Source organism: Octopus bimaculoides, chromosome 3 (assembly GCF_046866305.1).
Source record: "Octopus bimaculoides isolate indiv1 chromosome 3, ASM4686630v1, whole genome shotgun sequence".
Lineage (NCBI taxonomy): Eukaryota > Metazoa > Mollusca > Cephalopoda > Octopoda > Octopodidae > Octopus > Octopus bimaculoides.
The window spans coordinates 79,580,767-79,593,609 of NC_142930.1; the positions used below are offsets into that span (position 1 = coordinate 79,580,767).

Sequence of the window (12,843 nt, forward strand, 5' to 3'; positions counted from 1 at the left end):
ATAAAGTAAAGTAAATATCATAAGATAAATATAATAAAAAGATTACACGTGTTTCATAACCAATTTTCAAATAGAAAAGAAATTTAAATCGATTAAAATCAATTGAAATTATCGAAAATAAATTATATATTTTATATATACTTTATATATAAGGCTCAATTTAATTTTAATTTTTTATAAATTGATTTTAATTGAGTTTTTTTACCTGTAATTTTGGATTTTGTCCCTAATATTATTATAATTTTCTAATTTATAATTAACGTTTGTTGTTTGTATTTAACTTTCAATTTTTCGTTGATTATGGAATTTACAGGTAGGATTGAGCCACTGTTTTGGAATTCATCTTTGAAGGAAATCCCCATACCATCTAGAAAGGAATATATTTTGAAATTTATTAATAATATTAAAGAATTTATTACTAGAATGAAATGGAAAGCTTATTTTAATAATATTCATAATATTACTAATGTTCATGATGTAGATAATTTAAATTACATTAATTCTAAATTTAAATCCAGAAAAGAACCACCGTATAATAGGGATTTACAGATTTTAGAGGATAGTATTTGGAAAGTAGTGAAAAATATTAAATTTCATAAATATCCAAATAGACATAATGATTATTTAAGAAATTTAGCCATTAAAATTAAACAATTTAGAAATATGGATGGTATTATTGTACAATCTGATAAAACTAGGAACTTATACAAACTAGATGTAAAACTATATGATTATTTATTAGAGAAAGAAATTAATAAAAAATATAAGATAGTTCCAGAAAATACTTTAAATTTGATTAATAAGGCCTCTAAATTAATAATGTTTAAATACGAACTTGATAGTAAGACAAAACCTTATGTACCGATGCACCCTAGAATTACTTTAAAAGACCATAAAGATAATTTTTATTCTGACCCTAAAGTTAGGCTTATTTGTCCTTGTAAGTCAGATCTAGGTAAATTAAGTAAAATAATTTTAGATAAATATATTAACAAATTAAATGGAATTAATTATCTTAAATTATGGAATTCCACAGTAGATACTTTAAATTGGTTTAATAGTATTAATGATAAATATAGGTATAAATTTATTCAAATTGATATTGACAATTATTATTCTTCTATAAATGAAATTGTACTAAATAAGGCCCTAATTTTTGCTATGAAGAAAGTAGGTATGACTAACGATGAAATAAAAGTAGTTAAAATGGCTAGGAAATCATTGATTAAATATGATAATAAATTGTGGGCTAGAAAAGATACCAGAGATTATTTTGATATACCAATGCGGGCGCCTGATTCAGCACAGGTAACTGATTTAGTAGGTGTATATTTATTATCTGAACTTGAACTTGAAAACTTAAAATTGGAGGGTGGTTTATATAGGGATGACCTTTTATTACTTACTAAAAATTGCACTAATAGACAACTAGAATTATATAAGAAGAGAAGACATAGTTTTTTTAAAAGAAATGGTTTAAAGATTACTATTTATAATGAGTATTATAACGTTAATTATTTAGATGCTAATTTTAATTTATCTACTGGTAATACCCAACCTTACCATAAGATTAATGAAAATATTAAATACATTCATGCTAAAAGCAATCACCCACCCTCAATTAAAAAATCCTTAACATTTACTATAGGTAAGAGAATATCTTTACTATCTTCTAATATAGAGATTTTTGAAAAACATGCACCTTATTATAATAAAGCCCTGCAAGAAGCGGGATATACTAATAATATAAAATTTTTTAATAATCCGAAATATTTTTATAATTGTAGTAATAATAATTATAATAATAATGACCTTTTTAATAAACATAACTTTTATACTCATGATAATGTCTTCTTAGGTAATAATAAGAATAATAAGAATAATTGGTATTATAATAAATTACCTAAACATAAACTTAATTTTAATGGAAACAATTTTAAATATTATTTTAATTTTTTTAATGATAATAATAAATTTAATAATACTAATAATAAATTCAATAATATCTATAATAAGAACAAACTCTGGTTAATTATTCCATACGGTGTTCAAGTTAAAACTAACATTATTAAAGAAGTTTTTAAAGTTATTGATTTATTCCTTAGAGATAATAAAAAATATCATTATATTTTTTCTAAAAATAATTTTGGTGTAGGTTATTCCACTACTAATAATGTTGCTAATATTATCTCTTCTTTTAATAAATTTAAGTTAAATAAGTACTACAAATTTAAATTTAATAATTATTTTAATATTAATTTTAATAGTAATAATGTTGACCAGGATATAATTAATTGTACATGTTTAGATAAAACTAAATGTAATTTTAATAATAAATGTAATTTGAAAGATGTAGTGTATAAATGTATAGTGAAATTATTGAATGAAAATAAACATAACGGTTATAATTTAAATAAGATTTATATAGGTTCGACTTCTAATAAAATTAAATTAAGAGTAGCTCAACATATGCACTCATTTAAGAATAGAAATTTAATTAATTCTACTGGCCTCAGTAAATATATTTGGAACTTAAAGCTAAAAATATTAACTATATTTTAAAATGGGAGATAGTTTGTAAAGCTAAATCTTATCATATAGGTAATAACTTTTGTAATTTATGTAATAATGAATTTAAAGAGATATTATTTCATAAGGATAATAATTTACTTAATTCTTTTGATGAACGAAAAATAAAATGTAGACATAAACTACTTTATTTATATAAAAACTTTAGCTAATGATTTTTTATTTATTTTGTTTATATGGGTATGTGTATATGCATGTATATGTATATATATGAGTGTGTGTGTTTTAGTCTATATGCGTTAGTATGTATGTATATTTTTAGGTGTATGTATATATGTTTACGTATGTATTTATATAGGTTTAAGTGTATATATATGTGTTGTTTTTTTATATATGTTTGTGTATATTGAGTGTATATTTGTATTTACATGTATGTATAAAGATATATATTTGTGAGTATAGATGTATATTTATATATATTGTGCGTGTGAGTGCGTGAGTGTAGTTTTGTTTTAGAATATTCCTTATTTATATATTTATTTGAGTGAATTTTTATTTGTGTGTATATTTTGTATATTTTTTTTTTATATATAGTTATGAGTATTTTTGTGTATATGTATATGTATATTTATGTATGTACTTATGTAAATGTGTATATATATGTATATATATGGGTATAAGTATATATGTGAGTGTGTGTAATTTGTCTATATAAATTAGTAGGTATATATATATAAGTGTATATATATATTTATGTATATGTGTATATATATATGTATATATATGTATATATGTATATGTATATATGTATATGTATATGCATGTTTTTTTCTGTGTATATATGTGTATTTTTATATGTATGTATATATGTCTGTATATGTGTATCTATATAATATGTATATTTGAGAGCATGGGAGGGTGAGTGTGTATTTATATATATTATTCTTTATTTATTATATGTGTGTATGAGTGTATTTGTTTTTATATGTATGCGTGTATGTGTAGATATATATTTATGTATATATATATATATGGTAGTGTGTATGTTTTGGTCTATATGTGTTATATGTATTTATATATATGTGTGTATTTATGTATATATGTGTATGTATGTTTTTATTTATGTATATGCTTTTATTAGTGTTTATGTGTATATATGTGTGTATGTTGTGTATATATACGTATATTATTTTGTATATTCGTATGTATATATGTTTATATGTTTTATATATAAGTATGTATATATATATATATATATATATATATATATATATATATATATATATATATATATATATATGTATGTATATATATATATGTATGTATGTATTAGGGTGTGTGTTGGGGTATCTATTTAATTATTCTAGTAGCTATATTTTGTTTTTATTGGTAGGTTAATATTTTAGTAAGTTTAAGGTTTTATATTACAATGACACTACGATTTTGATAAGACTAAATCAATAGTAGTATTTTAGTTTATTTCATAATATTATTTAATTTACGACTATTAGTATTATTATTTATTTATTATATATTAGAATTTAATATTTATTAATATGTTTTATAAGATAACTATAGTTTTTTGTTCTTTTTATGTTGTTAGTTATATAAATTTTAAATTTTTCATTCATTTATTTAAGTACTATTATTATTTCATTCATGCTTTCGTATTCTATTCTCTATTTTAACGTTCTATTTTAACGTAGTATTTTCGCGCGAACTCTTGCTTAAAACGCTATAGCTATTAGATAACGTCTTAGTTTTCAGTTTGAATTACGGAAAAATTTGGATAAGTACTGTTTTCACTTTGCTAAAGATTTTCTACTATTTGAAAATAATATGTATTTTTGTTTTTATACTATTCATTTGGTTCTTTATAGATTATTTTTAATAGATAACTTATTTAACACTAAATTATTTAGAAGTTATAGTTTCATTTCAACATAATATTAGAACTTCGATTTGAATAGTGTTGATATATTTTCGATTATTTTTGATTAATAATATTTGATTAATTATTAATCTTTATAGTTTATAATATCGTTAAAGTTTTTTAAAATCAAAACTTTGTATATATATATAAAGTTTAATCTTTTATTCTTAATAATTTTTCTTTCCTAATTTTTTCATCCATAATTTTTCCATTCATAATTTTTTCATTCATATTTTTTATTATTACGTTTGTAGAAATAAATAATCATGTATTTTTCTATTATTCAATTGATCTTTAATTATAATTAAATAAACGTCTTTAGCTTTAAATAGTATAGCTTTAACTATTACACCGGTTAAATATGTACTAATTTTATCTTCATTATTATTTTAAACTTAAACTTCGTTCAACTTGTATTTAAAACAATGATAATTTATGTAAGATGTTTTTTGTATATAATATACATGTTATTATAATGGATGAAGGGATGATTATTGAATGGTTATTATTTTGATATTATGATATTTTTTACATAATTTTTCTATCTTTATATAATAAGTATTTCATATTAATTCATTTGGTACTTATTGTTGGTTGAGATATATATCTAATTATAGTTCTACTTACGATCTGACGAGTAGCTATATTTTTGAATAGAATTTATTTTCGATAATTTCAATTGATTTTAATCGATTTAATTTCTTTTCTATTTGAAAATTGGTTATGAAACACGTGTAATCTTTTTATTATATTTATCTTATGATATTTACTTTACTTTATATTATACTCATTTATTGTGCTTTTAATTATTAATTTTTCTATATGTGATAGTGGATTTTCATCGATGAGTTCTTGAAAATTGGTTATTTTCCCTAAAACTATATATTTTATATTATATATATTATATATATTTTATATATACTTTATCTATAAGGCTCAATTTAGTTTTAATTTTTTATAAATTGATTTTAATTGAGTTTTTTACCTGTAATTTTGGATTTTGTCCCTAATATTATTATTATTATTATATATATATATATATATATATATATATATATATATATATATATATATATATATATATATATATATATATATATATATGTAGTGAAACTACCTATCACCATTAATTACAAACAAACCATCTTCTCACTATTATATATAAACAAGCGCGGGCGTAGTGGAAAACATCTTTCCCTGTTATCACATGACTAATTATTATTTGAAGCGGCAACTGCTTCGAACCGTTCCCGCCAGAACGCAAACTGACCAACTGCGGCCCCTAATAAGGTCATGTGATAGAGTATTTTTCTGATGCCTTTGGGAGCCTACCATCAACTATAAATAGCCCAAATTATACCCGGCAAATTGGTCTCGGTTCAGATCTCTTAGGGACCTGTTCCGTGTACCACACAGATCAGCAGCAGCAGTTCCAGCGACTACATCAACAGCATCTCCAGCTACGACTACCACCGACGTCGCCATCAGCAACACGACTCTATGATTACTAACCAGCATCATCGCCGTCAGCGTCAACACGACTTTAACTACGAACTACAAGATTCGCCACCAGCATCACCAATATCATCAACATGATTTCTACGTACACCAGCAACGAAACTACCGCGGCACATCTCTCTCTCTTCGATTCTGTTTGTGTGATTCTTCTTCACCACGATAAATAATAGACAAGAGCCCAGCCAGCGACGAACATCTGTATAACAAGAACCCGGCCCGGCATGGAAGCCACAACATCACAACTAGTGATCGCTCTGCCACACACACGCATTAACTTCTTTCATACAGACTCTTCCTATTGTGTACTCAACAAACCGGCAAATGCTCACACGTGTTACTGACTCTTTTTATCTGCTGTATATAACGCATACACATACATGTATCACTCACACACACTCTTTTCTTTATACGACAGTCTGTCTTTTATTATGTTTTCATTATGTCGCATTCACACTCACACACAGACATACATTTTAATGTCACAATAAATATTTCTGTTATTCATCTCATGCGGTTGCCTTCTATCGTCTTCATTACTGACAATTTACGAAATCACTATGATATCGTAGTATAACATATTTGTATATCATCTCTTGATATAATTTTTGTGTTCGACCGTGTGACGCATTTAAATAAAAGGAGTCCTGTTTTTTCCATTCGTCACCATTTCTCCTTTTTGGGTTCGCACGGTCGTTCTTACATATATATATATATATATATATATATATATATATATATATATATATATATATATATATATATATACATATACACACACATACATACATATATACACACACACACACATATACATATATTTCTCTCTCTCTCTGTATATATATATATATATATATATATATATATTTCTCTTTCTTTTCTCTTATTTGTTTCAGTCATTCCCTTCTTCCCTTCTTCAACATCTCTCTGTGTTAAGACTGACTTTGCACAGAGGTCCTCTGGATTCATGTCTTCATCTGGAGCTGGACTTCAGTCTACAACATTCTTAATTACCAACCTCTTTTCATTTAACCCCCTTTTTCCCATTCCACATACACTTACACATACAACCCACCTTATACATTCCAACAGTCCCCACATTCAAAACTACCTCACACCAACATCACCTATTAACAAAAGAAAAACTTGCACCATATTCACCAACATATTTAAACAGTGTACACATACACATTGCTGTCACACATACACCTATAATCTACACACACCAACACATTTCAGTTACAGTCTCACTTGTTACCCCAATGTATATATATCTCTTTTGTAACATGGTTTCTGTATATGTCACCTTGTGTCATGCACTAATAATAAAGTGATATAAAATACTAAGGAATGGGGTAGACACTAAGTGTCTCCACTTGATGTATTCCCAAATGCTCTGCCAACAACTATAACCAATCCAAAACAACTCTCAATGAGCTATAACAACTTCTCAACAATTTCCCGTGACTCCATGAACTCATGAATGACACCTTTTGACTTCTTGCTTTTGACTTCTTTCGACTTCTCACTCTCAGTCAAACACGCTGTTACTTAACGAGTTCGGCCAGTCCATTCTCACAGTGGGTGTCATGATTCTTGACATAACAATCTTTTATCTTTTACTTGTTTCAGTCATATGACTGTGGCCATGATGGGGCAATTCCTTGAAGGTTTTACTTGAACAAATCAACCTTAGTATTTATTTTGTTTGTCTAGTACTTATTCTATTGGTATCTTTTGCTGAACCACTAAGTTATGAGGGTGTAAACACACTGACACAGTTGTCAAGTGGTGGTGGTGGATAAACACATACATAAAAGCACACACGTAGATATAAACATACACACTCACACACACACACACACACACACACATACAATGGGCTTCTTTTAGTTTCCATCTACTAAATACATTCACAAGGCTTCAGTCAGCCTGAGGCTATAATAGAAGACATTTGTCCAAGGTGCTACGCAGTGGGATGAACCTGGAACCATGTGGTTGGGAAGCACAATTCTTATCAAACAATCACGCCTGTGCCTATATATAGTTCTTTCTTTCTTGCCTTTAACCCTCCAACGCGGAGTTTTTAAACTTTCTTATTTTGTTGGTTGTAATTTCCCTGACATCTATTTATCTCTACTTCTAAGCTTGCCGATAGTAATTTTTCCTTTAGCTTCTTACTTCTATGGCTGTTAGTGTCTCTTCTGATATCAATGCCTTATTCTTTTTGTTTACACACCCTATACATTCTTCTAATAATGAAATAAAAGCATCCTTAATTTTCAACCAAGTATGTTCAATTGTGTTGCCTTGCATCATTTTTACTTGCATTGATTTGCATGATAATGCTTTTCTGTATTTTATTTGGGTGTCTTTGTGTTTTAGTAAATCAACATTGTATTTTCGTTGAACCTTACATTCCTCTTTTTTAAGCCCTTAACTTCAGTTGTAGTTTGCCAAATAGTAGGTGGTGGTTGGAGGCTGCGTCAGTCCCTCTTTTTACCCTAACATCTAACAGTGATCTCCTGAACTTGCAGCTTACACAGATGTGATCGATCTGATTTTGCGTTTTCAGATCTGGCGATATCCATGTAGCTTTGTGAAAGTCTTTGTGTGGAAATAAAGTTCCTCCAATGACCAACTTGTTATTTGCGCAAAAATTGGCAAATAACTGGCAATTTGCATTCATGCTTCCTAAACCATGTTTTCCCATAATGGCTTCATATCCTAAATTAATGTTTCTGACTTTTGCGTTGAAATTACCCATAACCATTATCAATTCTTTCTCAGTCCGTTTTTCAATTACGCTCTGCAGAGTATCATAAAATTCAACTTTTGCTAATTCATCAGCATCATTTGTTGGGGTGTAGCACATAACGATTGTTAGGAAAATCCGCTTATGAGATGTTCTAAACACATCTATACAATGTACTCAGGCTGATCACACCGGTAGCACACCACTTCTGGTTTCAGCACAGTGCAGTCTCTGTCTGTATGAGGACCCTGACACCTGAAACATGGTCCCTTCATCATTCGCCCAGCTTCCCTCACCTCATTCTTCTTCCAGTTAGTTTCTATTCGCCTCTTCATCGTTTTCATCTCTGTCATTGTACAAACTACATCACGTGTGTTGTTCTGAGTCATGACATGAGTTAGCTCTATCAACTCGCTCACCGGCATGGAGTGGATACCCGGTAGCTGCTGCAAACTTATTGAGATGTGATTGGGAAATCCAGTCACAAAGGCCAGCCTCACAACACTCTCTATTGCCTCGCTGGAAATCCCTGCTAAAGCCACCAATCTCCTAATCTCACTCGTGTAATCGTCGACCTGTTCTCTGGTCCACCTCACACTGCCAAGCTTACTACACACCTTAAAGGCTCCCTCCATGTAAGCAACTTTCAGCCATTCCTTGATCTTTTTGATCTTTTGCTGATTGTTTTCTGACATCTCTAGATACAGGCTCAGCGCGCTACCTTCTAAATACAATGGTAGGAGGCTGGCTATGTCCTGTATCCCCTGTAATTTTGCTACCAGCTTCACCTTCTTTATCCAGGCCACCACATCACCTTGGCCAGAGAATGGTCTCAACATGTCATTGCCGAGTCTAATTTTCGATACCATATTTTACCATGGACAAATTATTTTTTTGACACTACGCAATGAGCTGAAATAGTTTGTGGTATGAAAGGGAAATTAGGAAAAAGGAGAACTGAGGCTTTCTTACCTGTTGATTTGGAGGGAATGTTCTCTCACCACCCACATGGTCGTTGCCTTCCCTTGGTCATACATGGACATCTTGACTTTATGGTGTTGTAAGGACCATGCAATCAGGAGATGGTGACGAGGAATGGCTCCTTTAGCACATCGCACGGGCGATACAAATAAAAAATATGAAAAGAGGATAAATGAGTATAAGTGCCAAAAGGAAAGAGACACAACTGGTAGATTGTTTAAGAGAAGGTTTTATTGATATGTCAACATGTGTGTCTGTGTGTGTGAATGTGACATAATAAACACAATAATAGACCGGCCATCATATAAACTGGATGTATGTGTATACAAACGTGTGTATGTGTGTGCGAGAAATACAGAGCATAGAAAAGAGACTAGAAGGATGTTAGAAGAAAGTCCAGATACAAGGATGGTAAATACCAGTTCGTATTCAAGGTACACAGTGGTTGAGGTGCTGTATCAAGAAGTTGTGGCAGTAATGCAGAGCTGGGAAGAAGGCACATGTCATGAGAAGTTGAGGTTTTAATGCTGCGGCTGGTTACTTGAGACAGGAAGTCTCGCAGGTTGTATTCACTGTTAACCATGGTGAAGTAATTCACAAACAGTGAGGTGATAGAACTTGTGTGGGTGCTGTTGGTGAGACATCAAGAAGCTGGAGGCGACGTAGATGGAGGTCCTGAATGCTGGACAAAGTGTTGGTGTTCTCCATGAGGCTGCTGTTGTCATTGCTGGAACTGGCTGTGTGCTCTGTGGTCAGCGGCTAGACCTCAGAAGGTCTGGAGCTGAGAAGGCTGATAAAACTGTGACAGTGAAAAGCTAGCTATTTATAATATCCTGTTGGCTCAAACTGGGGTTATCTGAAGGCTGTGATTGGTTGAGTTGCATCTTGGTGCAGAATAGAACAGGAGATAAAAATGCACCAATACCAGCCAATCAGAGTGATGGACACAACAGGGTCCAAAAGTGCAGCCGAAGGCTAGCTGTTATCCACTACGTCCACATTTATGTATATATAACAGAGAGAGAGAGAAGTATGATACAAAGCCCCCCACCAGTCATTTTGTGTAAGACAAAATAGACGATAAAGGATGAAATAACTAGTGAAAAGGAGAAAGAGCAGTTGGTCATAAAGCTGGCGCTGGGTCACCATTTTGCAAACGTCCATGGGAATGTCGGGCTGCATGTTGGAAAAAAAAAAGACGTTACAGATTATTAAGCAGAATTAAATATGTTAAACAGGTTGGGAAGAATTGAAGAAAGATGAAATATCATTTTATATATTTTATTTATATACGTTATTACATATATTATTTTCCTAGCTAATTTTTTTAGCTTAACTAATGAAACACGACAACCAAAATAGGTGTCGGACTTTTACAAAGTTTTTTTCATGGTAACAACCATCACTCTGGACTTGAGAGACGTAGATTAATTTAGACAAGCACAGGCACTCAAGTTTTCCCCAAAATCCAGGGTTATTATAACTGCTCAATTTGACTTTCAAGAATAGAAATTTCATAAAAATATTCTTTTACTAATTCTCAGAATTCAAATATGAGCAGTTATTTCAACCAATGGGAAAACGACAATCATATTTCCTCAGCAATACGACATTACATCATATTGCAGGCTGTTATGAATTTGGCGCCACGCTACACTGTCTGGCTGCACTCTTCCGTCTTCCTGTCTCTGCTGTGTGTGCTTTCTTCAGCACTTCCATCCTCAGGGACTCCTGACAGGGCCTATCCACTCTCCCACTTCCGCCTTCACCATAGCTTCAGTTTAATACCACAAGAAGAGCAGATGAAAATATGCTGAAGTAAAATCCCTCACTCGAAAGTTCATAGTACTGAAGATTACAAATGTATTGGTCTTAAAAACTGACTGGCTGCCACAAATAATTGAATGCTATCAATATGGTAGAGAACATTTAGTAGAATAGACTGTGTATGCTTGAACAATCCAAAGGCAATGTAGTAGACAATTGACAGATACTATACAAATGATAGTTGACAGCCAGGTTATGTTACCAGTAGAGTAGAAAACATTCTTAAGTAAGAGTAAAGATGCAAACGACCAATTTCTGATAAATTTTTGCTCCACAAATTCAAGAAATATACATACCTCACAATGGCATGAATCATGACATCTTATGACATAAACCCTCATTTTAGGATAATAAAATGTTCAGAGATAATAGAAATAAAAGAGAATAAAGAAAGTTATTGCAAAGAGTGTAAATAAATGGAAAACAAAATTATCTTATGATAGAGTATAAAAATCTTCCAGGATAAAAGCATGACTCTTTTACTTTTGGTGCTTAATTCTAAATGACAAACAGTCACTTTTCATCATTGCATAGGCTACATCTCTTTTGAAGTAAACTTGAGGATTGCTAAGATGGAATAAAGAAGAGAATGTTAGTTTAGATAAAACTCAAAAATCCTCAAAGTGGTGTCTATTGGGTCTATAAATTCTGTAAAAAAAAATAATAAAATGGGAAGGGATTAATTTATTGTGAAGAATGTACACGTCTTACGGAAAATAATGTAGTATGTTATGTAAAGAATAGTGTAAGAGTGCTGTAGGAAAATATTAGGAAAGCTTGAATAGATTTAAGGTTGAAGAATATGGCAGCAGGGAAATTTAAGAAAATATATCTTGAAAACAAATACAGAGATTTAGAAAAGAAAAATATATGGACAGCTAATGCTGTTTAGCTCTATGTCAACCTTGATTGAGGAAAGGCATTCTAGCTGTGATCAGTTAGTCTTTCTAAGGCTATGTAGGACTATGTTATGAAATGTGTCTGTAATAAATCCATTTGGCTATGGACAGATTCACTATTTTGTTATATGTTAATTTTCTACTAATCAGAAACAAGTAAACTGTGAGCCACCTTTTAATTGTTTAAAGAGAAATCTGTAGGCAACCTTATTTGAATCAGTGACATCAGGTTTCAACGGCAGTCAGCTATAATTATCTCCCCTGTCACATTGCTAGCAACGAGATGGTACTTGTTACCTAGTTATAAAAAGACCTGCATGGACAGGTCACACTCTCTTTCTCTTGCACATTGCCTGCAACTAGCTATGGTGTTCTCCATCTCTATTCCAGCTATGAGTCAACCT

General features: G+C 30.4%; 1 protein-coding gene across 2 annotated transcripts in view; it reads right to left on the reverse strand.

Moving 5' to 3' along the window:
- The window catches only part of LOC149136609 (uncharacterized), a 112,630-nt gene that overhangs the window by 8,063 nt on the left and 91,724 nt on the right, over positions 1 to 12,843 (reverse strand). For both annotated transcript variants that reach the window (XM_089349310.1, XM_089349309.1), the window contains exons 3-4: positions 10,133 to 10,889; positions 9,705 to 9,834 (exon numbers count right to left, since the gene is read on the reverse strand). The gene's annotated coding sequence lies outside the window, so the exon portion shown is untranslated. The remainder of the gene's footprint in view (positions 1 to 9,704; positions 9,835 to 10,132; positions 10,890 to 12,843) is intronic.